General features: G+C 40.7%; 1 long non-coding RNA gene across 1 annotated transcript in view; it reads right to left on the bottom strand.

Annotated features, from left to right (window-relative positions):
- Positions 1–21,518: 21,518 nt before the first annotated feature.
- Positions 21,519–27,602, bottom strand: part of LOC118423866 — an 8,387-nt gene continuing 2,303 nt past the window's right edge. Inside the window, exon 2 of the long non-coding RNA XR_004832130.1 lies at positions 21,519–22,292. This is a non-coding gene — a long non-coding RNA (uncharacterized LOC118423866). The remainder of the gene's footprint in view (positions 22,293–27,602) is intronic.

The raw sequence follows: 27,602 nt of genomic DNA, 5'->3' as shown, positions 1-27,602 counted from the left end.
AGTCAGACATGCCCCCCGAAAAGCCATCAGACATCTTTTGCAATATCCTGACATGAAATGTCAATAGAAGGTGGCCGATGGCACTAGGCATGTTATCTAGTAACAGTGCTATCATTTTAATTATGGAAGTTAGAATTTACAGAATACTTTAGTTACTGTCCTAGTTACTTTTACAACCTACATCTGATCAGTGAAGGAATTGGGCGCAATTGCCTGGTGTTTGGTCCAGCCTGCTAAGCATGGGTCTGTTTCTGGAAGTGGTCTGTTTAAGACATACTGTCGTTTTGGCTGACACTTTGAGCGCTGTAACTTTAACCCAGCTCTGGAAAATAAATTCTCCGGCTTGTGCTAATCAACTAGGCGGGCGGGGTACACTCCCAGCACCGTATAGATAGCCACAAGCTCCCAATGGTATAGTTATCGTTTTTTAACGTTAGTTTTGATGGAGAAATCAGTTTCCACTTCAATGGCGACTTTAAGTGATGGTACAGAAGCGACGCAGTTGGTAAGAAAACGGCCAGCTTAGAAAACGTAAAGGAATATTTGCCTCCCATCATCTGCTATGAGATTAACAAAAGAATATCAGTATCCATACATTAGAACAAAGCTATTAGCCTATTACAGAAAATTATGAATTCATAGGTAGGTAGTTGTCATATTTTTAACAGAGGAAGTGTAACTAGGGTGTGACTATGCAATTCTGTGGGATAATATACTCGGTCTAACCGTGGAAGGCTACTATCTGAAATTACACAACGGAGTTCCCCCTGACTACCTACGAATGACAGTGCCCGTTTATATGAAGTACACAGACAAGTAGGCCTTAAGCCTGTTGTATCAAGAGGAGGGGGAGGGGATAGCGTTGATGACGTGTCAGTTGGGCGTGGTATTACCAAGTTAACTGCTTCTTGTCGAATATGGAAAATGTGAGGTCAAAATTTCATCTCGTCGTATAACGTTATACTTTCATCGTGGTAGAATTGCTTCGTTTCAAAACTTGTGAATAGATGTGTGACTGCATATGTGTAAGACAACTCAATATCTGTTAAATGTCATTCTTTTTTCCTTAATTTCTCTGCGTTTAAAGACCCGTGTGCAAAACAAGTATGTAAACTGATTTCATGTGAAATTTGATAGACGAGGTTTCGTTGGTTGCCATGTGCAAAATGTAAATGGTCGGTGTAATAAACCACATCAACCACGACGACCTGACGTTATATAAGTTATTGTGGGGAAATCAGTTTTGATGGATAAATCTGTCCCTACCTTAGAAATCACCAATTTCCACTTTACAGGTTACAGATGCTTTGCCGGGCCCAGTATGCTTCTGGTAGTGGTCGTACTGTTTCTGGCAGCCTGTCCTCTTAGCCAGGCTGGCCTATCTAACGACGTAACTTTAACCCAACCCGTAAAAAATTCTCCGGCGTGTGCTAATGAACTGGGTGGGCGGGTTACACTCCCAACACCGTAGAGATAGAGACGAGATCTCGTTGGTATGATAACCAGGTTAACATCAGTATTGGTGGAGAAATCAGTTCCTACATCAGTGGCGCATTCAAGTTACCAGTGCTACGGACGTGGGCAGTTTGTAACAGAAAAAGGCCGCTAAGAAAACCTAACGACTTTGCCTCCCAACATCTGCTTGGAGATGAACCCCTGCGCGTACTGGTGCGGAAGTCTAGCAAGTGACAAGGTGAATAGCTTGTCTACTCTTTTTTTTCTATTTTCTTTCGGACAGACGAGGACAATGTGGTACTGGACTCGAGTTAGTAACTTGTATTAACAGTGCCACTTACACAGTACGGAAGGTAAAGGTAGTCTTTTTTAACTCCCCGACCGAAGTCAGGTACCCATTTTTACACCTGTGTGAAGTGAGGAAGGTCGTGTGGAGTACATGCCTTTCACACGGGAACAACGTCGAGCACTCCTTACACTTCATTTCTTCTGACTCCAAGGTTGCAACAAGATAAGTTCTCTGTCTATCCACATCCATTGGTCGGTCACGCAGTACGTCACACAGAACAAAGACGGCTTGTTCATAGTTACCAGCGCTACTTAAATTTACAACTACACAAACACAATGCGTCTTTTATACCTAGTAAGAACCTTCGAAGTCACACAAAAGTTCTACTATCAGATAACAGTTACTTCATCTACTGGGTGTTTCTTATCATCCATAGAATCCGGCAGGCATAATCGTACTCCTCTAAACGATAGAACATGTAAATTCTGTGACCACTTATATCGTGAAGACGAGACACATTTCTTACTTGATTGTACATTATATGAATATGAACGCCAATCCCTATGCAGTGCTATACAGATAGACATTACTTATAAGAAATATACTATAAAAGAAACATATCTGCATCCAGGATTTGGTTTATTCTCTCTTTTTTAATACATATTTGAGCCTCATGATTTGTAACAAAGATCTATAGCATTTGCATTTACACTATTCTATCTGCATTGTGCATGGAGAGCAAAAGCTGTGGTTTGAATGTCAAAGAAGTTCATTTCTATGTTCCTGTTGACAAATTTATTGTTCATTTTTGATTCCATTGAATTTTTTTGAGTACAATACAGTAACTTACAAATAAATGTAGTTTATCTACTATGGTTGCATTGAAATGTGCATGACCGTGTATGTCTAACATCTGCCTTATCTTATTTTCACTACTTTTCTCATGTTCTACACCAGTGGAAATTTACTACTACTTGGCAGGAGTTAACTCGAGGGCCCTAACCATCTTGCAACTGGTGTGCTGGAATTGTGGGGAGACGGACATGTTTCTCTTCCCACCAGAGAACCTGGAAGAATTTCAGAGTATCCTCTCAGTGTGCCAGGTACATTGAAATCTGTTGTGTACCTAATTTTTGTTTGTATTGCAGGTTTGCTGCATATTTCCATCTAAATTAAAAGCATCTATTCTCACCTGCACTAGAAATGTTGTCGCTTATACTTAATACCAAGTTTATTTGGGGACAAATACATTCTAAGACCAAGTAGATTCTTTGATACCATGTAATGTTTCTGTGGGTGTGCAAAGCCAATGCCATTGAAGAGATGACGAGAGTCAAGAGGAATATGAAGAGAAATGATGTAGATGACAACTGACTTTCTCTCTAGTCTTGTATCTGTGTAGCATACTTGAGAATCTTGGGATTAGTGAGGTCTTGTAACCACTATTTTCTCGTGCACTCTTCTGGGATGTAGAAAGTTCTTATACTTGCAAATATGACACTTACATGGTAGTTCATGAGCAGCGCTAGATTTAGGATACTAGAGCATGTCTGAAATGTGATGGTAAGACCTGTTACAGATTACATCTTTCATCAATGTACCTACAAGTGTCTCCTCCTGATAAAGAATTATTGTTTTTTTATGCACTGTGTTCTATGGTTCAATTAGTAATACCCGCCCTTCGTAGTACTGTGGTTTAGCAGCATTTTCTTTGGTGGATTTTTTTCGCCCTCTCGCATTAGTTTTGGGGTCTCCAGAGGATGTCGTCTATAAAATTAAGTCAGTGTGGCCTTACTACCAGAAAATGTCCTAAGAATGGATAACCGTGATAACATATCTCGGGGTGTCACGTCTTGCTCTACTCATCACCCAAGGAAGATAGTCAGTTAGAAAACTAAATGATATATAACGTGAGCCAGCAGTCTTAATAACGCTTGATACTACAGCGAGTGGGCGGGCCGGCATGGCGGGCTGGCCCGTCGGCGCCCCGAGCTTTGGCGGTCGGTGCGGGGTACTTGCAGACCAAAAAAATTAAAAGGTAAAATTACAGTCATGAGGCTTTATTAGCGTATAAAAGAATACATCTTCTTAGGAAATTTTCGTATTCTTTGCGGTGAACACGTATAAAACCTTGAGAGATTTGGTAAATATGTGTTTGGGCCCGTTGAACTAGGGGCGACTGATCTAGAAATAACCTTAGTAGTAAATAATCTTAGTAGTCGTATCTCCGCGGCTGATTGCCGAAATCCACAATCGTCGACGTTCTTGAGTGCTCCACTCCATGATTTGTTATCATTTTAAGTGTACATGCAAAAGATACCTCATGTTTACCGCTTTTCGACCAGAAATAGACAATAAAGAGTGAACCATCGCTTGGAACGTGTGGGGGACGCCGCGCTGGGCACGCTTTGTTTACCCAAGGACGTTATATAGACGTTTACCGCCGGAGGGTCACAATTATGGCGGATGGCATGGCCGGATCAGGTCTGGTCACGTGACTGATAGCCGAGAATAGGGGGCGGCCGATGGCACTAGACATGTTATCTAGGGACAATGCTAGTATTGGATTATTGAAGAATATACGGAATATTTTCTTACTTTCTTGTAGTTTCATACATATTTCTGCAGACTACAGCTGATCAGTAAGGGGTCTGGGCAAAATCAGCTAAACGAGTACGACGGTTGCCATAGCTATATTATCCACGTAAAAGACTGGAAATGGCCGTTTTTGTGATGCTTTACGATTTTTCTGGCTTTATCAAGAAACAAGAAAGGGTCGATGACTGCAATTTGTAGCCCACCTTGCTTAACAGAATATTCTACAAAAATGACTGTTACAGACGTTACCGTTGCTCGATGCTTTTTAAGCTTTCTATCTGACCTAGTGTAAAAACTTTTACACCTAAATGATGTAGCCAATGATTTTAGTCATTTCGAACAAAAGGGGTAAAGTTTACTGTTGTAACCTTACCTGCCTTGTAATTTTTATATAACCAATGGGTAATAAAATAAAAAAGTTGCCATTTTCGGCTATGGTTAAAAGAGGAATTTTCCTAAACAATGAGGTAGGTTTCACTGAAAAATAAGATGATTTATTTGTTTAACCAAAATTGGCTATTTTTACATTTCAATCAGACAGTGTGTAGTCAGACACGTCCCCCGGAAAGCCAGCAGACAACTTTTGCAATATCCTATCCTTAAATGTCAATAAGAGGTGGCCGATGGCATGCTGATTAGGGACAGTGCTATGATTTGGATTATTGAAGAATATGCAGAATATTTTACTTACTTTCTTAGTTTCTTAAACCGACTACAGCTGATCAGTAAGGGGGTTTTGGCCAAGTCGCCAGGTGGTTGGTCCCTAAAGGAAGGTGCCGCTGTTCGTTCGAAGTATATAGCTTTTAGTTACCAATAGTTTAATCACGTGACAAACCCGAATCTAGGGCAATATTCTTCTCTTTCTCAGTTAGAAATATCACATGTTACAATGGCACTGTAATGGAACTAAGCGTGTTAAGAGGTATTCCTAATTAATTATACAAATTATATTTCAACTAGCATAATTGATATGTAATTACATGAAGCATCACACAAGCTATTTACATACCAACAATTATGACAATCCGTCAACCCCTTCTTGATTTATTCCCTTTCAAAGTCTGACACTAAACCTGCACTGCAGTTTTAAAAAAAGCCCCTAGGGAGCCCAAACCTATACCACTTTCTCTCGGCATCAAGAGCTGACTACCACTTAAAATTCTTTGCCGCAGCCGTCGAGAACTCGTGATATCAAACCCGGAAGTTCCACTGCAGTACTGTAACAGGCCGCAAGGGGGCCCCCAATCAAAATCATTTCTAATTCTCAGAAGACCTTCCCACATACCGAATATCACTACAATCCATTTAGGCGTTATCTCGTTATGCTGGTTTTCTACATACATACCTACATACGTAAAAACGCTAACCAAACTTTTAAAAAAAATTGGCGAGGATAAAAAGGAATGTGATACCTCCATATGTAACAGAAGTGCCTTCGTAAGCATGACCATTGTGATGCGTATCTACAAACAAGAAGGAATCCGTTAGTATATCAGTTGTTGTTAACCTGATCACCATTTTCTACTTGGTGGCTTACTAGTGTTATGTCGGGCCCAGCCTACTAATACCCCCTTTCCACTAGGACGGCGCTCTCGTCACGCTCTCTCTGCGACTTCAAATTTGACACATCGCTCAACGAATTGTATAGAAAAGAAACAAATCTTTTCACACTTTGTGTGTTTTGTTGTCTTCTCAGTTACACTTTTATGTTTTGTATGATATACCCTGTGCGAAAGCGAAGGTCACACATATCCTATTTAGGTCGCAGTGAGAGCGTAGCGCGATCGCTTTCCTAGTGTAGCATATATGGGTCTGTTTCTGGAAGTTGTTTAAGACATCCTGGTTTTTTTGATGAAATTTTGAGCGCTGTAACTTTAATCCAGCTCGAGTAAATAAATTATCCGGCTTGTGCTAGTCAACTGGGCGGGAGGGATACACTGCCAGCACCGTATAAATAGCCACAAGATCCCGGTGGTATAGTTACCGGGCTATAACGTTAGTTGTGATGGAGAAATCAGTTCCAACTTCAATCGCGACTTCAAGTGATGGTACAGAAGCGACGCAGTTGGTAACAGAAACGGCCAGCTAAGAAAACGTTACTAAAGGAATCTTTGCTTCCCATCATCTGCTATGAGATTAACCCCTATGTGCAGGTAGTAGATTTTGGACAGGAAATTAAATTTAGCATCTATTATTCTCCATACAAAAGGAAGATCAGTTTTCATACATCAGAACAAAGCTATTACCCTATTAAAGAACATTCTCAATACATAAGTAGGTAGTTGCCATATATTTCTAACATTGGACTTGAAGCTAGGGTGTGACTATGCAATTCTTTGGGAAAGTATACTCGGGAAAAGCGTAAAGGCATCCGGTCACTATCAGACATTACACAACCGAGTTACCCCTGACTACCTACGAATGACAGTGTCGTTCATAACAATTACACAGAAACGTAGGCCTTCAACCTGTTACATCAAGAGGATGGGAGGAGACAGCTTTGATGACGTGTCAGTTGGGCGTGGCGTCAATTTCAGTGGAGAAATCAGTTCCTACAGCGATTTTGGAGTAGGAATCAGTTCCTACCTTAATTTTGGTTAAGTTATCAGTTCCTACCTCAATTTCAGTGGAGGAACCAGTTCCTACCTCGATTTCAAAGGCGAAATTATTTCCTAAATTAGTCGTGGAATAGACCTTATTTTCTACATTAGTATTGGTGGGGAACTCAGTCGGTTTAAAAAACCACATCAACCACGGCGAACTAAAGATTGCAGCAAAAATTATGTACGTGTAGTATTTGACTGCGTGGGTGATATCCGCGCCGAAGGTCGTCACGCACATCCGGCGAACATATCTAACGACTTTGCCTCCCAACATCTGCTTGGCGATGAACCCCCTGTATGCACCAGTGCGGACGTCTAGCAAGTGACAAGACAAATGACAAGATAAATAGATAGCTCGTCCTCTATTCTTTTTTTTTATTTGCTTGTGGACAGACAAGGACAATGTAGCACTGGACTCAGATTAGTAACTTATATGAACAGTGCCAGATGCATAGTACAGACAAAAGGTAGTGCTAATATTTCTTAACTTCCCCGACCGAAGTCAGGTACTTATTTTTACACCTGGGTGAAGTGAGGAAAGTTATGTAAAGTGCCATTCTCAAGGACACAACGTCGGGCACTTCTTATTCCATCTATACCCAATGACATTAACAAACATTACACTTCATTACGTCTGACTCCGAGATTGCAACAAGATTAAATAAGTTGTTTGTCTGTCCACACCCATGGGCCGGTCACGCAGTCTGTCGCACAGAACAAAGACGACTTGTTCATAATTACCAGCGCTACTTAAATTTACAACTTCACAAACACAATGCGTCTGTCATACATTGTAAAACCTCCGTAGTCACACAAAAGTTCTCCCATCATAACATTTTCGGCGAAGATTAAAAAAAGAGTGTGATACCTCCATATGTAATAGAAGTGCCATGGTAAGCATGATCAATGTGATGCGTATCTACAAACAAGCTTAAGATTAGATTTTGTTAACCTGGTCACCATTTTCTTCTTGGTGGCTTACAATTTTTTTGTCGGGCCCAGCGTACTAATACCCCCTTTTCACTAGAAGGGCGCTCTCGTCAGGCTCTGTCTGCGACGTCAAATTTGACACATCGCAGTGAGAGCGCAGCGTGATCACCGTCTAGTGGAAAGGGGGTATAAGCATGGTTCTGTTTCTGGAAGTGGTCTGTTTAGGACATCCTGTCCATTTTGCTGACATTTTGAGCGCTGTAGCTTTAATAATCCAGCTCTGGAAAAAATTATCCGGCTTGTACTAATCAACTGGGCGGGCGAGGTACACTCCCATCACCGTATAGATAGCCACAGGCTCCCGATAGATTAGCTACCGAGCTGTAACGTTAGTTTTGATAGAAAAATCAGTTCCCCACTTCAATGGCGACTTCAACTGATGGTGCAGAAGCGACACAGTTGGTAAGAGAACGGCCAGTTTAGAAAACATAAAGGAATCTTTGCCTCCCATCATCTGCTTTGCCATTAACTCCTGCGTGCAGGTAGCAGAATTTTTTTTACAAGTAGATAAAATTCAGCATCTTATATTCTTAATACAAAAAGAATATCATTATCCATACATCAGAAAAAAAGCTTTTAGTCTATCACAAAAAATTATCAAATCATAAGTAGGTATATGTAGTTGTCATACATTTCTATCAGGGGAATTGTAACTAGGATGTGACTGTGCAATTATTCTGTGGGAGAGCCCCGGCCACTATCAGAATTTACACAACCGAGTTACCCCTGACTACCAACGAATGACAGTGCCCGTTCATAGCAATTACACAGAAACGTAGGCCTTCAAACTGTTGCGTTGATGACGTGGCAGTTGGGCGTGGTATTACCAAGTTAACCGCTTCTCTGCGAATATGGAAAAGGTTAGCCCAAAATGGCTTCGCATAGTTTGTTCCTTTATCGTTGTATACGTCGAATTGCTTCGTTTCAAAGCTTGTAAATAGGTGTGTAACTGCAGGTGTGAAATACAACTTAGTATCTGTAAAATGTTCTTCTTTTTTCCCTTAATTTCTCTGCGTTCAAAGGTCCGTGTGCAAAACAAACATGTAAACTGATTTCATGTGAAATTGGATGGACGAGGTTGCCGTGTGCAAAAATGTAAATGGTCGGTTTAAAAAACCACATCAACCACGGCGAACTAAAGATTGCAGCAAAAATTATGTACGTGTAGTATTTGACTGCGTGGGTGACATCCGCGCCGAAGGCCGTCCCGCACATCCGGCGTTAGAACAAAGCCTGAATGTAGAAATATTATGTTTAGTCCGCTGCTCTCATGGGAAACCCTTTTCAACAAAATCTCTGAGCAGATGTTCACGGGCAAAATTATGACGGTGTCTGACTTCGCCCCAATATGAGATTGTTAAGCCCCTATCTTTGCGTGTAACATGTTTTTACAAACGGTTACAACAAAGTGCTAATATAAATTGTTGGCATATTTATTCTATATAGAGAAAAGTACGAGGGCGCTATATAACAGAAGTACTTGAGTACACATGTCCAGTATAGACTACATATGTACAAATGAGGAGAAATCAGTTCTTACCTCAAATGTGGTGGAGATATCAGATTCAAATTCAGCATTATTCCTGATTGCTCGGCATGTATTATACACATGAAATGCGCAATCAGTCACAGAATCGCTTGACAATGATACAATTAGTTCTCACTTCAATCTTATGGTGAAATTAATTTCTACATTAGTCTTGGAATAAAACTTATTCCCTGCATCAGTCGTGGTGAGGAAATAAGTTTTGGTGGATAAATCTGTCCTAACGTTGAATCTAAAGTTCACCATTTTCCATTTTCCATTTTCAGGTTACGGGTGTTTTGAATGGTCCAGTCTGATAAGCATGGGTCTTCCTCTGTATCTGTATCTGTATCTATATAGCCGGTATAACCGCCGTTCGGCGTAACACACCAGCTTCACGGGCACGCGGCGCGGCAGCAGCTGGTTATACTACACCGAACGACTCGTTACCCCTAACTTTTGCACATCTATCTGCAAGCGTACTTTAAAACTACCCAGAGAAGATGCCCCTACTGTACTCGGTGATAACAAATTCCACTCTACGATAGTTCTGGGAAAGTACGAATTTTTGAACTGCCTCTGGTAGTGTTGGTACTGTTTCTGTCAGCCTGTCCTCTCAGACAGGCTGACTTTCTAACAACATAACTTTAACCCAATTTGTTATAACCCCATAAAAATTCTTCCGTGTGTGCTAATGAACTGGGCGGGCGGGTTACACTCCCAGCACCGTAGAGATAGAGACGAGTCCCGATGATATGATAACTAGCTAACATCAGTATTGGTGGAGAAATCAGTTCCTTCATCAGTGGCGCATTCAAGTTTCCAGTGCTACGGACGTGGGCAGTTTGTAACAGAAACGGCCCGCTAAGACAACCCAAAGACTTTGCCTCCCAACATCAGCTTTGAGATGAACACCCTGTATGCACCAGTGCGGGCGTCTAGCAAGTGACAAGACAAGGGACAAGATAAATAGTTAGTTCGTCCACTCTATTTGCCTTTGGGCAGACAAGGACAATGTGGCACTGGACTCAGATTAGTAACTTATATTAACGGTGCCACATGCATAGTACAGACAAAAGGTAATGCCAATCTTTTTTTCTTTACTTCCCCGACCGAAGTCAAATACCAATTTTTACACCTGGGTAAAGTGAGGAAGGTCGTGTAAAGTGCCTTTCTCAAGGACACAACGTCGGGCACTCCTTATACTACTCAGTATCTATATCAATAACAAACATTAACACTTGGTTACTTCTTACTCGAGGATTGCAACAAGATAAGTTGTTTGTCTGTCCACACCCATGGGCCGGTCACTCAGTCTGTCGCACAGAAGAAAGATGACTTGTTTATAATTACCAGCGCTACTAGAATTTACAACACCACAGACAAACATTTGTCAATGATACCTTGTAAGAAACACTGTTGTCACACAGAAGTTCCCCTATCAGATAAAAGTTATGTTTTCTTCTTCTACTGGTTGTTTCTTATGTTCATATGTTCGGGGGGCCACGAGGAGCGTATTATTTTCATACAGAAGTTGACGTCATATCTATATCTCTATCTTTAACATTTTTAAACATTAGAGGAAACAATTGTACTTTTTTATGAATAATATTCAGCGTATGGTAGTGTTACCGAATTGGATATTTTGTATTTATTTTTACCCTAATTGGATTAATATTCTGAATTTTGCAATCTACAGTCTTATTGATTTGTTAAAGTTATTTGCGATTATTAAACAACTATTGAAGCCATGGTGAATTGAAATGATCTTAATTTCCCTTAAATAAGAATGAAGTATCTGTCAGAGTCACACGAGAAAATATGACCTCAGAAAACCTTTCCTTCCGTGATTTATGTTTGTCAGAGTCACACGAGAAAACCTGACTTGGCACGCTGGTACGTTGTGCACCTGGAGTAACTCATTAAAACTTTACTGTAACCCAACCTTTTGGGTCATAGTAATTCTGAAGGATTCTGACCCGTACACAATTTGATATTTGCCGTCGTGTTCGCCTGGGGTCTCTACTTTTGAAATAGCTCGGCGTATCAAAAGTGGTATAACCTATGGGGTCATGTATCTTTTCAAACAATTATATTACCTGCACATAATTAGATAATGTGCGTAGTGGGAACAATGGGACTTCTTATACAAAGATGTGTGTGTGCTAGCTGTAGATACAGATAATGAGTTTGTTTTCGCTACATAGCGCACCACATTAGCCGTCGCAAGCACGTACAGTGGACACATCACTCTACATTTGGAAAATTATTCATAGAATAGCATGACAAATAAAATGGAACTCATATGATGCCACACGCTACGTTAGCATAAATATTTGTGTCGAAGTGACATTGACAGATATTGTGAAAGATTTAAGAGTAACCTTTAAATCTAGGATTTGCAGTATAAAGTTGACTCTTTCGACGCTGATCAGGAAGAAAAAAGGAAATATTTGCTAATTCTTCTTTACCATGGTTTGTTTTAAACGCCGTTCTCAGTACCATATTTATGTTAGCAGGCATTAATAACATGTGAACTTAATTATAAGGGCCAATTTCTATCAACGCCAGTGACGACAAACAGACATGTCTGATATCGGCTAGGCTCCATTCAACAGGAGGGGGGATTTTAACAATGGAGGTCCCGCGTGGTAACCGCATGTACGTGTATGTGTTTTGTTTACGACGTATGTCGTATTTGTGTGTGTATTTGTAATCGTGCATGTCGCGTGTGTGTGCATGTGTGTGTATTTGAGTGCATCACAGTGTGTTTTTTAATAAGTATGTTCATTGCAAGGCCATTTACCACTTCTAGGCACCGAAGTGCGCTCTCTAAATACGTAGCGATATCTCTACTCCTTAAGTCAGAAACATAAAGCTTAGACAAGTTCAACTAAACGACTTAATAGGTGATGCAAGGGTGACTAAGGATGCTCAGGAATTTTTACCCCATTCATGCCCGTAGCCAGGATTTTGGTTGGAGGGGGGGGGGGTTCTTTTTAGTACTTGAGGGACCATCGAGCGCCGCAGTCGCGAGACTCACGCCGAAGGCTTGAGCTGCCTGGGGGGGGGGGGGGGGTCCTCTGAAACGCGATATCCTGTGTTTTGACGGACAAAATTCGCTGTCTAATTTCAATTGAATTTCTATATATTAAATTACACAAGGCTTTTGGCATAACTCTTTGAGGCCGACTCCCACGACACATTTCACCATGTCCGACACCAAAGGCGCGAGGCATCGCAATGGAGGCCCGGGGAAATTTTGAAATCTGGACCCTCTGAAAAGCCATTTCCTGCACTTTCTTGGGAAAATTTTGCTGATAGACTCACTAAGATTAAATTAAATGTCTATCAGTCATGCCTTTGAAAAAAAAAATCTTGGACATGAAAAACTGGACCTTCGAGAGTAAAAAAAAGCGGACATTTCAGCGTGCTGGGGGGTTCTTCTGCACCCCCGACCCCCCCTGGCTACGTTAGCCGGAATGGTTTGATCCACTTACACTGGGAACGCCCCCTACATCGGTAAATGCGGTGAGTTCTTTGACGTGATAGGGATGTGTCTCTTCTCAAACACGGGACTTCCATCTAGCATCTTATTCAAGGGAATGAAAAATAAGTACCTGAAGCTAGATATTCATTTTTCACGTGAATTGAGGAAATTCGTGTAAAGTACCTTTCCCAAGGGCACAAGATCGGTGACGTGGCAGGATTTGAACCAGGGACATCTCGGGCCTATAGCTGTGTGTATGTGTGAGTGTGTCCGAGAGAGAGAGAGAAAGAGAGAAAGGTCAGCTTAGTCAATATTAAAATTAACCAATCATGTGAAGCAGGTTGGTAAAAACCTGGATTTTTTAAGTTAAAAACATTAAAGATTGCAACATGGAAGCAAATATAATTCAAGGAATGGTAGAATTTGTTAGCACACCTAGTAAATACGACTGATTAAAAGTGGCATTTGCCTGTTTTACCCCCTTCTTTAAGAATTTATCATCTGATTCAACCTGATAAGGTCTATACAATAACTTGTAACATTTCCTTGTGTATCTATTTCCAAAACAACTACTTTATCTTGTCGAGCTAGTTTTCTTGATGTTTAGTCTAGGTTGCTAAATGTAGCAGCTTTTCTAATGCTGCTACATTTGATTTGTTTCGTCCGAGTCTTATTGCTTGCAAGTTTGAAAAAAAATACCGAAATTTACTTCCATACATAGGGGATTATTTTCCAGATCAACTTTGCTGCTTGATTTAAACAGTGGGAGTATAATATGATTCAGATTCAGGAATGCTGTTGGATATCATTTAATCTGAACACTTTTAGATAATGTATCGATAGTAACAAGATTGAAATATTTTCAGGAAAGACCACTGGTAGTAGATGATAAATGATGTTTGTTTTTCCCTTTTTTTTGGTAACCTGCCTGAGAGTCTGTGTAATGTACTTTGTCACATTTGCCGATCAAAAGATATATAAAATAGTAATAAGAGTATCTAAGATTTCTTCCCCTGTTATATTTCCATGTAAACTATCATTACAATGAACTGAGGTTGATAACATAACCTAAAGGTCATTCGTATCAAAGTTGGTGTGTCCCCAAGAGGTATGGTCTTTTTATACCCTCATGAGTGTGTAGAAATAATGTGCCGAATCTTGCATTAACCATTTTTGAAATGAACAGAATCATTAGAATCCCTTTGTACATTTCTTAATTGTGCTCTCACCTTTGCAGCATGTGTTTAATCTTTACTCTTACTACTAGTATACTGAGACTGATCAATTCGACCTTGTAAAGGTCTCGGGGTTAACCGACCTGTTGACAGTTGTTTAGAATGCATGGTTGATCACCTGGAAACTGATCGTCATCAGACAGATTTGTTTTTCAACCAGAGAAATACCAGAATGGAACATTTCATACATAGAACTTCAAACTTGGACTGGATCCGATTTTAAAGAACTTATTTTTCAACATGTACCAAACACCAGGGTAGATGGAGTAGAAATGCTGAATCAGTTAACCTTCATCAAATTTGATATCTCATGAAGACGGCGAGCACAGACTGTTTAAATCCTTACTCCGCAGGATATACCATAGTACATACATACATGCTCAAGCGACGTGCTCCAGGGATGAACAAGTAAGCAGTCCCCCACACAGAGATTTGAAGTGACCAATCACAAATAACTAGAGACGTTTATTCGGCCAGGAGGGAACTGTACAGTTTACGAAGTGGACATATGTTAAAACTAAAACCCCATTTAACATAAATTTGTTTTAGCCAACTTCTGTTCTAGTAGATCCGAATTAGAAATACAATTTGCACATTTGTGGAACAAATTTTAATAAACTATTACACTCACATATCATTGTTGTCCTCAGTTCTCTTGAGGCAATTTGCTCTGTCCATGTCACCAGGAGTATTACAAATTGAATATCATCCATATTTTAACCACATTCCATATACTGACTGTCGTGCGGAGCAGATTAATGATTGTAAATCTCTAACAGGCACTGGAGGTAACCAATCCATAGTGAACATTACACAGGTTGCAAGCAGAATTGATCCGTTTGAATAAACATGGCGGCATACGACCTTCTTTAGAACCTGGAGAAACCGGTTGTAGGCAAGGTCGCATATCATGCATGTACATACGATAATGATGCCATCTAGCGATCCAATACATCGATGCATGCCTCGCAAAGTGCGACAGTGCCCATTTTTACGGACCAACGCCTGGGTGAGTTCGAGAGACTCCTAGTGGATTTACTGTTAGTGAATCTTTTGGCATCTGATAAATTTAGGGGTATAAACGTCGGTGTGATAATGTATATCTGCAAACAGATTATACAAGTCTCATGCCATAAATATTAGATACAAGACGGGCTAGTTAACCTGCAAACCTAAATATTATAACGCTGTAACTGACTTTGTATAGGATATTGTAGCTACACAATGATATATTTAACAAAGGTTTAGGTATTTCATCTGCCACTTGACAAGATCCTGTCACAAGCTTCAGCCATATTTAGTTATAACCATAATGTCAGCTTATTTTGAAATCCACAAAGGGCCGCCTTCCTTAATATGCCCTACGATATCTAAGGTCTACGTCTTAATTCCCAACCCAGGACCCGGCCAGGTAGCTCTCGGAAACGAAAATTGTTATAAGAAATGGAACAAAACGCACAGAACGTTAAAAAAATATCTCCGGAGCATATTTTGTGTATATAACTCGGTAAACAGTTTCATTCTTCGTTTCCGCAAATATTCCGGCCGGACCCCGTCTCAGAAATGGACCTTAGCCTAACCAGACTAGCAGCCCTTCGATTGGCTAGGCCCTATCAGGCCTAACAGTGAGAAATTGTGTAACACAGGCATGATGACTTACCAATATCTGGCTTAATTCGAGTCATTCGGTCTCAAGCCGACCAGGCCAGAAACAGTTTCCTCTCTCCCGAGGCAGTGCCTTGCAAACGTAAGCCTTCTTGTTCGTATTTCAGGCCATGTTTTTATGCCACCCCCCCCCCCCCCCCAAACACACAAGACTCTGTTTGAGTGGTGTTGCGATCAGTGCACGTCGAGAGCAGCATGGTTATGAACCCACAGAAAGCACTAAAAGTGTGTATTAAAAACCCCCTGCATAGAAGTGTAGTAGTCCACAGAGAGCCTCAATCTGGAAAAATCACCATTCCATGAGTTGGAGTCCTGGGGACCAAGAATAAACAATGTAGCTCTGCATCTTCCGACGTTTGGCCTCTATGTATCTGCATCAATCAGTTCTTAGAAGTCTATATATGAACTAGTCCATAGAAAACGTGCGAAAATTGAGAGAACACCAAGCACGCTGCAGAACATGCTATTGCGATCGCAGAACTGGTCAATTATTTTTCGTGTCGTGTGACAGGGCTCTGGGACTGTGAGAAATGTTAAAAAGGGTACATTTCGGTATTTAGACTACCTGTTCTTAACAATGGGAAACATGGCAAAAAGAGGCTGTCAAAAATCACCTACCTGAGTTTTAGAACATGAAAAACTCACATTAGCATGGTTATCCGGCCTCTAAAGAGTAATTTGACGACAAAAAAGGAAAAAAAAAAATTACGACGGAATTATATTATACGCCATGGAAACATAGGTGGTGACCTTTTCAACCCTTTTCACTTACTGTAAACAACACCAAAACACCTAACTTCTAAGGCCTACTGCAACCACAAATATTACTAAAAATCTGTTTCTATTTAAACACAATATAGAGGCTACGAACCTTACATATCATATGCACCTCCAAAATCCAAACATATCCCAAGAAAAACATTTCTACAGCCACTTTTGCCAAGGCTACCTAATCATTTTCATGTAGCCTTGTCCGAAAATACTTAAAAATGACCTCTCACCCCACTGAACTTGAGAATTGACACGTTTCAATCATTTCGCATGATGCGGGTAAGAGTTGTCAAACATTATCCCAAGTTTCAAAGCTTTCTGACCAAGAATGCTCCCAGGGGAATAGATCTCATGGCAGGTGTCAGAGGACTTTCCTCAGGGCTTTGGCAGTGGTCTGAGGCATTTGATAGGCTCCATAGCATTAACCAAAAAGTGACACAAACTGAAGAAAAAGTTAAAAGTTGATCTTTCTAGCATAAGGAAAGTATTCTCCCACCATTTACACACCTAAAGTTGTATTGAAGAGCTGCCAGGTTAGACTTTGAAGCATTTTATGAGAGTGCATATTGCATTGTCAGTAAAAAGTACAGAAAGTAAGAAATCGGTCCCAAAAGCACTAAAATGGCAGAATTTCTTAATAAATTTAAGTCAATTTAGTCACCTTAAGCCTTTCTTTTGCCCACATGACCAATTTTGGGGAACATTTCGGCTCCAAGGACATATAAGCCCCCAAGGACACACCTCCCCCCAATAGTAATAATAATAGTAATAATTTCTTCCCCTGTTATCTTTGCATATAAACTATCATTACCGTGAACTAAAGTTGATAACATACTCCCTAAAAGGTTATTCGTATCAAAGTTGGTGTGTCCCCAAGAGGTATAGTCGTTTTATTCTCTCATGAGTGTACATAGAACCTCAAAATAATGTGCCGAATCTTGCATTAACCATTTTAGAAGAGAACAGAATCATTCGAATACCTTTGTACTCTTACTACTAGTATACTGAGACTGATCGATTCGAGCTTGTAATGGTCTCGGGGTTAACCGACTTGTCGACAGTTGATTAGAACGCATGGTTGATCACCTGGAAACTGATCGTCATCGGACAGACTTGTTTTCCAACCAGTCAAATATCAGAATGGAACATTTCATACATAGCAATTCAACCTTGGATTGGATCCAGTTTGTAAAGAAGTTCAGTTTTTCAACATGCATGAGACACTAGGGTAGATGAAGTGGAAATACATTGAATGGTTTGCCGAATCAGTTTATCTTTATCATCAAATTTGATATCTCATGAACACGGCTACTTAAAGCCTTACTCCGCAGAATATATATATATATACTATATACATAGTATGCTGAAACGTATAGACAAGACGTGCTCAATGAATGAACAAGTAAGCACTCCCCCCACATAGGTTTTAAGTGACAATTTCAAAAAATGGCAATGACTAGAGAGGTTTTCTTCGGCAAGTTCTATATAGTTTACGATGAGGACAAATGTTCAAACTAAAACCTCATTAGGTATATACATATGTATTATTCAACTTCTGTTCTAGTAGATATGAATTAGGAAGACATTCTAAGTTTTACATTTGTAGAACGAATTCTAAAGAAAAATTACACTCACGTATCATTGTCGTGCTCAGCCCTTTTGAAGCAACTTGTTTCGTCCAAATTGAATGTTATCCATACTCCAACCACATTCCATACCTCGATTGTCGTGTAAAGCACATTGATAATAGTATATCTCCAACTGCGATATAGTTAACCTATCCATAGTAAACACTGCACAGGTTGCAAGCAGCATTAGTCGGTTTGAATAAACATGGCGGCAAACGACCTTCCATAGAACCCGGAGAAACCGGTTTTACGCAAGGTCGAATGCCAAGCATGTACATACTATATATATATATATATATATATATATATATATATATATATATATATATATATATATATATATATATATATAATGATGCCATCTAGCGATCCAAAACATTGATGCATGCCTAACAAAGTTCGTCAGTGTCCATGTTTACGGACCAGTGCCTGAGTAAGTCCGAGAGACTCCGGGCGGATTTACTCTCAGGGAATCTTTCGACATCTGATACATTTAGGGGTATGAACGTCGGTGTGAAAATGTATAAACTACAAACAGATTATACAGGTCTCTGCCATAAATATTTGATACAAGACGGACTAATAAAATAGTTAACCTGCGAACCTAAACATCATAATGCTGTAACTGACTTTGCATAGGATATTGTAGTCTATACCATGATATATTTAACAATTGTTTCGGTGTTGCGTCTACCAGCTGACATGATCCTGTCATATAGCCGACGAGCTTCAGCCATATTAGGTTATTACCAGACTGTCAGCTTAATTTAAAATTGACAGAGGGTCGCCTTTGAATATCTGCCTTGTGATATCTTACGAGGCTAGCAACCCTTCTACTGGCCAGGCCCTATCAGCCCTTAACAGCGAGATATTGTGTAACACAAGCTTGGTGATTTTTTTTTTTTTCAATTCGAGTCCATTCGGTCTCGAGTCGAGATGGCTGCCCATATGTACCTGTAACTCATCTCTCCGGCCTTCCTGGTGTCCTCTTTCCATGTCTGAGCGTCCAGAGTACCCACTTAAAAAAGAAAACAGTTTTCCTTCTCACTCCTGAGTCAGGGCCTGCAAACCTAAGCCTTTTTGTTCGTATTTTATGCCATTTTTGTATGTCAGCATACAAGACTATGAGATGTGTTCTGATCGGTGGACGTCGAGAGCAGTTCTTAGAAGCTTTAAAATATTTCAGCCAGTCCATAAAAACGCTCGATAATTGTGCCAAATATGTTATTTAGAGTTCGCAGACCTAGTTAATTATATTTCGTGTCGTGTGACAGGGGCTCAAGGACTGTAATGTCTTGCTGCAGCGCCACCTAATGACAGGACGTACAGCTGCAGCTATTACGCATTATTCTGTAGCTACAACCTACCAGCTGATTGGATTTATCTGTTGTCAGTAACGTTCTATTGCAATAATATGTACTGTATATGGTTACTAGCAAAAAAACAAAAGCATTTAAAATTGATAAGATACAAAAAGGGATCTGTCGGTCATCCACAATGCAAATAGATGGTAGTACAGGATATAAAACTTCAGGATTTTTCTCCTGGTGAAATGGGTAGAAATCCTGGCAGTTTTGAGGTGGATGTGACAGGGGAAGGATTCCACTTTCTGATTAGGGCCTAAAATCGGAGTTTTGTGTTTATCAGGGAATATAAAGTTGGGACCTTTTTGTCCTAGCACATGGGTCTCCCCCACTGGATAGTGGTACGGTCGAGAGGTCAAGGTTGTTTTACCAATTCCCAGAACTTCCCGTCGTTAGATTAACGTAGCAGAACGCAGTTTTCGGCCTATGAAGATTTCTATAGTTTAGGCCCTCAAGGTAACTTGCTTCGACGCGGAAAAAACATAGTAGGGTGCACTTTAGAAATACCAAAAACGTGCTTGACCAAAAAATCCTGAAAAACAACAGAATCTGTCAGCGCATCGCCTTCTCACGCCCACTTTGAAACGCCGCTCTGCGGATGTCAGATAACTGCAGCCGGTTCACGCTAGAGGGGCAGTTGCGTAATAGGGCGCATTTATACACAAAATAGAAAACTTTCACAATTCAAATCATACAGTCCCAGAGTCAACACTTTCTGTGACCACGCATCACAGGTTATATCTGACTGTACCTTAAATAAGATCTCTGATTCAACAAATTTATTCGTACTACTTTATGTACCCGCGTCAGAGACCAGCGGTGTTCTCGGATAAATACTGTGTTCTGCTACCTTATTGACGATTTTTTTTATAGCTGACATGACGGGCTTTCATGTGAGGGTAATGGATATCGTTTTTGAAACGGTAAGACGTATCACATATCATCCAATGATTTCGTCAGTGAGACTGAAGAAGAGGCGCAAGAGGAGGCACCTTTGTTTCTTTTTTGTTTGACAATCCAAAATTACGAAACGGGTAAGCCTTAAGCTTTTGCATATGAATTCATAGGTATAAAATATAACCTGCTCTCAGTGTCACTGATGAAAGGTAGTGGATGCTATCCAAACATCTGACCGTTTCAAAAAATCACATCCAGTTGCTTGAGTAACTGTTTTTTGGCGGGATACAACAATGTTCAGCAAAATAAAGTAACTAGTCCCTGTAGAGTCCTATTGCGTCGGGCCGAGTGGCGTATGGAGGGTGGTAGATCAAAACATTGATCCAGAGGTTCTGAGCTCGAAGCCTTTCAAGCCACTGAACTTGTGCACTTACATGAATTTCTCAAAATCTCGTGTTCTAAACATGGCATTGGCACAATATATGGGCGGAGTTTGTTTTCCCTAGCCGTGTTTCTGGAAGGAACTGCAGTGAAGCTTTCTTGTAAACACCTGAAGATGATACTTCAAGAATAAATGATTAGTGGCAGATGGGTAGGTTTGGTAATGATTGGCATAAGGCTTTAATGATTATGTAACAAGTCGGGACTCATTTACATAATCAGTGGTGGACTTTATAATTCCGCTACATTGTTAAGAAAGGCTTTCTCTCGCACCATGTTTTGGCTACTTATTTATACTACATCTAAAGAGTTGCTTTCGTAATCAGATAAATATTGCAAAAGCAGATTGCTTTGTTTTCACTTTTTTTTCAGATTTTTAAGATGATACGTTTAAATGATCATCAACTTGCATGCATTATTTCAAGCGTAGAGATTAACGGTACAGGTTGAGCTCAAGGATACATACCGAATCCATTGCTATCGGGTCATATCTATTACGTTGTCTCATATAAACACAATCAACCATGCTGACACACTGACAAACTATTCAAAGATCACAAAAGCTCATTCAGCCGTAGCGATTTTACTTTAATAGAATTAACGAAAAAAATTCAACTTTCCTAACATCTCCAGTCTCAATGACATACAGCAGATATACGAGTTTTTGTAACGGTTTTGCATTATTACATCGTTCAATAGTTACATTTCTTTCATAATCATTGTTGTGGTTGTATTCAACTTTGAGGACTGAAAGGAATGACATTCAGTTAAATAAAAAAGCACCACTCTAGCTGCTTTCCTTTACACGACGTTGGCAATAACCATTATATTCACCCAGTCATTTCATTGTCATTTAACAGACTAATATGATCATGGATGGTACGTTAATTTTCTATTTTACCATGTCTCTAGTTCTTTCCATTTCTCAAGGTATTCAGCATCTCCATCCAACATCCATATTTGCATGACAAGATATTACAAATCTGCTGACATCATTGATGTACAGTCGAAATACTTTTAACTGTACAGACTTCGGTTCTACCTTTTACTTATCGTTACCTATGGATATGCTAATGGCACAGCGTCTACCTCTATGACAGAATCACCATTCCAATACTTGCTATCTTCCAAACATTAGGAAAACTCCCGTCCTGGATGTGTTCAACTTTTCACCAAGTAAACCTGGTATGATTCTGTCATATGAGGGACATTGTGTGCCTGTATATAAAAGTAATAAGTAATAAAAAGCTATGCATATTCTAATGGCACAGCATCTACCTCTATGACAAAATCACCATTCCAATACTTGCTATCTTCCAAACACTCAGGAAAACTCACAATCTGGATGGTTACCTATTCTTTCTGCGCAGTGATTGACTCATCCATATGAAGCTATGGGGTGGTGCCTGGAGTCGCGCGAAGATGTGATACATATAACATTCCCCAGACTGAGTGGGTGGGTGGGTTGGCGGGCGAAAAAGAAAAACTGCGCTCCATCGTGCCTACCTCTTTTCCCTTGTCCCACTCCTTCTATCCCATGTTCACGTCTTCGACGGATTCCAGGCTGTGCGGATGAGTCCGTCAAACTGCATGTGAATAGTCTATCCTGCCTTTATATGGGATTGGGTCTTCGCCTAATATAGGCATCGCCAATCACAGCGCAGGAAAGATAGTTACCTATTCTTTCTGCGCAGTGATTGACTCATCCATATGAAGCTATGGGGTGGTGCCTTCCGTCGCGCCTCTTCTTTTTAGTATCATTACCTGAGGACCCCCGGAGTTGCGTGGCATCCAAGCTTCTTGGTGCGTGTGTGGGTTCTAGGAGACCAACCGCTGACTCCACGCTAATAGGGAACGCATGCGGTGTATACTCAAGGACGACAGTGGACGCATAGTCAACCTACTCAACATAGACATAGTCTATTGACAACTTCTTACGGAACCGTTCCATGATGGTAAACAACCAGCATCACACAGTGCGTGACGTAACCACTAGCGGACTCTACCACTTATATAGGTGGTGGTCCAGACCTACCATAACAATCACTATACAATATTGGCGCTACTATTCTTCCTTCTTACATATGCATACCTCCTACTATTCCTAATCTCATCCTAACTTTCCTTCACTCCATCGTTCATAAATATCCATACCTCCTACTATCCCCAATCTCATCTTAACCTTCCTTGACTCTATCGTTCTCTCCCACTCTCATCCTTACTTCTCCCACTCTCATCCGCCAAGTTCTTCACACCATCATTCTCTATTCCTTTCTACCCCAACCTCCATTCATTATTCTTTTATTCGTGTCCTGCATATCGGAAGTGAATCAACTACAATAAAACTAATGTGCAGTCTAATACTTTTTATTTCTTGCATCGCCGGCGGTCCTCTTCTAAAAACTACTAGAAGTGTCCTCTGTCAGATGTTGCAAACTCCAAATATACTCCCAACCCCATAAATAGAATAGACACGGTACGTAACAATGGTCTATTATCGCAGCAGATGTAACTTTCGTATAACGGATCTCTCCAAATTCGACGTACACAAATGGCCCAGACATATTGCAAGAATAAATACCCAATATAATCCCATTTCTCCCTATCAGAACTCGGGTATAAACAAAAAAAAAATGTCGACATTCGGTTTCAAATATTTGTTTCAACTGCCGTTTAGCAAACCAAGCTACGTCACATACATTGGGATAATTGTATCTAAACAAAAAATCTGTATTGAAGTGTTAGAGTCCTCCTCACTACTGTTCTAGCTTTTCACTGATAACAACCTCTCTGGAAAATCCACTAACCCTTGAATTGATACATACTTGACGAAACCAGTTTTGGCCAATGCCGTTTTGCGCTGGGTAGCCAACCCTATATTACTAGGTCTAGGTTGGAAAGCATATGTGATAAATTGAAGATATTCTATTTTATGTGCAGCAAAACCTTCATGTCTTCTATAAATAAGCCTTAACCCTGTGTGTGCCAATAAAGGCTGACAGTTAGAAAGTAAGCAGTGACCTTTTAATACTGGCTATATTAACCTGAAACTTTTATAGCGTCATCTTTGGACTCATTACAGCTAAACATGTCAGATCTACCTACGAAACAAAATTAGACTTTGGCCTAAGTGTTTCGATAAAACGACAAAATAACTGCTGCCTTTTAACTTTCGTGCCTCGTCAAGTTATCAACAAATTACTACCCAAGATACACGAACCTGTATTTATCCATGGCACTTTATATTAAACATGCTCCTTTTCAAATTACTTATAAACCATAAGCGCTGGAACGTACTACCAAGTAAAGAAAATGGAGACAGACGAAAACAGCAAACCGATTTAATAACTAGTTGTTTCTCAACATTACAACGAAAAACATGTCACTTCCTGGACAACTTCTGACGTTGATGTGTTCTAATTAAAAACAAGCAAATACAGTGGTCATCCCTACAGTGAACTCTAAGACAGTATAGATGTTCTTTTTTTTCTTTTTACGAAGAAAGCGTTTAACAGACGCCCTCTAACATATTCTGTTACTTTAAGGCAAAATGGAAGTTCAGGTCACAATTCGAACGTACGAGAGAGTAAAAAATTCTGGGGCTGTTGTCTCTCTGTTTCTGAATTTTAAGTCTGGTTTTAAACTTCTTGATCCCTTTGCTTGGCCACCATCCCTGCCTGTACGCCGTCCTCCCATATGGTTTGCTGCGTGTACTTCTCAGCTGGCTGGTGGGTCTAAGTTGCTGAACTTGAGGTGGTATTTTCAGACGTCCTTGCATCACACCCACGCGCGTTGTACTGAATGCATCCTGTAACATATTTATCATATTGCATGTCCTTCGGGATGAAGGTATCATTTCTCTTGAAAACCTGTACCACCTAACGAATACGTCGTTGGTTACGAATGTTCTACAACAATGTTGCTCTGTGTCTTGTATTTCAAAGAAAACGTACGTGTACCAAGAATCATAGCGATACAATAGCGTGTTGAAAAACGAACGAATGATACTCGTAATTAGTTCAAACTCCTTGCAGTTATACGTATATAAGTGCCAACTTTTAATCTTGTGCTGTTCGTCCTAAAACTATCCACGACGTACTATTCTCTACATTGCACACCGTAATCTTCACAATTGTCGGCCTCGACTTCAGTGCTTCTGTAGATATTTTCTCAATCGCGTTAAAAACTGCTTGCTGTTCTCGTTATCTACACGGGGTCCATCAACAATCTGCAATGCCACAAATCTCACCAAAGTATCTGACAGTCTCGGTATGTACCATCACGAAGTTAACCAAAACCTGTCGTAGTCAGCCAGCCAAACTGTACTATTCTCATTTCCTACATGTGGCTGCCCTGTCGCACGACCAACTATATCAGCCTAGAGTTGTCCCTCGACTTGTCAAGTAACAAACCGAACGAAAACCAAGTCCTGTTATCAGCCTGAAGCTGTCCAATAACTAATAGTACGGCTCCATAGCACACAAAAATTGTCCTTCAGTCTTAAAGTCCACCTGTGGTTGTCCCACAACTTGTCGCATAACAAACAAAATAAAAAACTGTCCGCCAGCCATGTTACCTACCTAGGCTTGTCTAAACAACCTGTCGTGCGACCAACCACTAACACCTGGGTAACAAATTTGTAACAACATATCGTGCGATAACAGAAAACTGTCTAACAGTCTCTTTACTTCTCTAGTCCAAAAACTTTCCAACAGTCTTGCTGCTTACCTGGGGTTACTCAACAATCTGTCGTACAACAACACACAAAACTATCTAACAGCCTTTTAATTCTCTGAGGTTGTCTAACAACCTGTCACACGACAACAACAAACAAAAATGTCCAACAGTTTTGCTGCTTACCTGGGGTTGCTAAACAATCTATCGTACGACAACCCACAAAACTGTCTAACAGCGTTTTTACTTCTCTGGGGTTGTCTAACAACCTGTCGCACGACAACAACAAACAAAAAATGTCCAACAGTCTTGTTGGCTTCCTGGAGTTGCTCAACAATCTGTCGTACGACAGCACAGCGTCACAAAACTGTCGAGCAGCCTTTTTACTTCTCTGGGGTTGTCTAACCAACCTGTCGCACGACAACAACAAACAAAACTGTCCAACAGTCTTGTTACCTACCCGGGGTTGTCCAACAACCTGTCATACGACAACAGCAAACAAAAAACTGTCGTACACTGTTGTTACTCTACCTGGCGTTGTCTCACTGCCTGTCGCACGACAACAAACCAAACTGTCCAACAGTCCTGTTACCTACCTGGTGCTGTCCCACAGCCTGTCGCACGACAACAAACCAAACTGTCCAACAGTCTTGTTACTTGCCTGGTGCTGTCCCACAGCCTGTCGTACATCAACCAACCAAACTGTCCAACAGTCTTGTTACCTGGTTGGTGCTGTCCCACAACCCGCCGTACATCAACAAACCAAACTGTTCAACAGCCTTGTTACCTGCCTAGTGCTGTCCCACAGCCTGTCGTACATCAACCAACCAAACTGTCCAACAGTCCTGTTACTTGCCTAGTGCTGTCCCACAGCTTGTCGTACATCAACGAACCAAACTGCCCAACAGTCCTGTTACTTGCCTGGTGTTGTCCCACAACCTGTCGTACATCAACAAACAAACTGTCCGACAGTCCTGTTACTTGCCTGGTGCCGTCCCACAGCCTGTCGTACATCAACAAACAAAACTGTCCAACAGTCTTTTTACCTGCCTGGTGCTGTCCCACAGCCTGTCGTACATCAACAAACAAAACTGTCCAACAGTCCTGTTACTTGCCTGGTGCTGTCCCACAGCCTATCGTATACATCAACAAACCAAACTGTCCAACAGTCCTGTTACTTGCCTGGTGTTGTCCCACAACCTTTCGTATATCAACAAACAAAACTGTCCAACAGTCCTGTTACTTGCCTGGTGCTGTCCCACAGCCTATCGTATACATCAACAAACCAAACTGTCCAACAGTCCTGTTACTTGCCTGGTGCCGTCCCACAGCCTGTCGTACATCAACAAATCAAACTGTCCAACAGTCTTGTTACTTGCCTGGTGCTGTCCCACAGCCTATCGTATACATCACAAACCAAACTGTCCAACAGTCCTGTTACTTGCCTGGTGCCGTCCCACAGCCTGTCGTACATCAACAAATCAAACTGTCCAACAGTCTTGTTACTTGCCTGGTGTTGTCCCACAACCTTTCGTATATCAACAAACAAAACTGTCCAACAGTCCTGTTACCTGCCTGGTGCTATCCCACAACCCGTCGTCCATCCACAAACAAAACTATCCAATAGTCTTGTACACTTACCTGGGGTTGTCCAACAACCTGTCGCATGACAACTACAAACAAAACTGTCCAACAGTCTTGTTACTTACCTGGGGTTGTCCAACAACCTGTCGCATGACAACTACAAACAAAACTGTCCAACAGTCTTGTTACTTACCTGGGGTTGTCCAACAACCTGTCGCATGACAACAACAACAAAACTTTCCAGCAGTTTTGTTATCTCTCTGGGGCTGTTTACAGCATGTCGTACGACAACAGCAAACAAAAGCTGTCCAACAGTTCAATTGTCCAACAAGCTATTGCATGACACCAACCAGAACAAAAACTGCAAACACTTTTTTTTTCTACCTAGGGTTA

Source organism: Branchiostoma floridae, chromosome 10 (genome assembly GCF_000003815.2).
Source record: "Branchiostoma floridae strain S238N-H82 chromosome 10, Bfl_VNyyK, whole genome shotgun sequence".
Taxonomy (NCBI): Eukaryota; Metazoa; Chordata; class Leptocardii; order Amphioxiformes; family Branchiostomatidae; genus Branchiostoma; species Branchiostoma floridae.
Note: the sequence above shows the minus strand (reverse complement) of the source record. Positions and strands in the feature narration are given on the sequence as shown.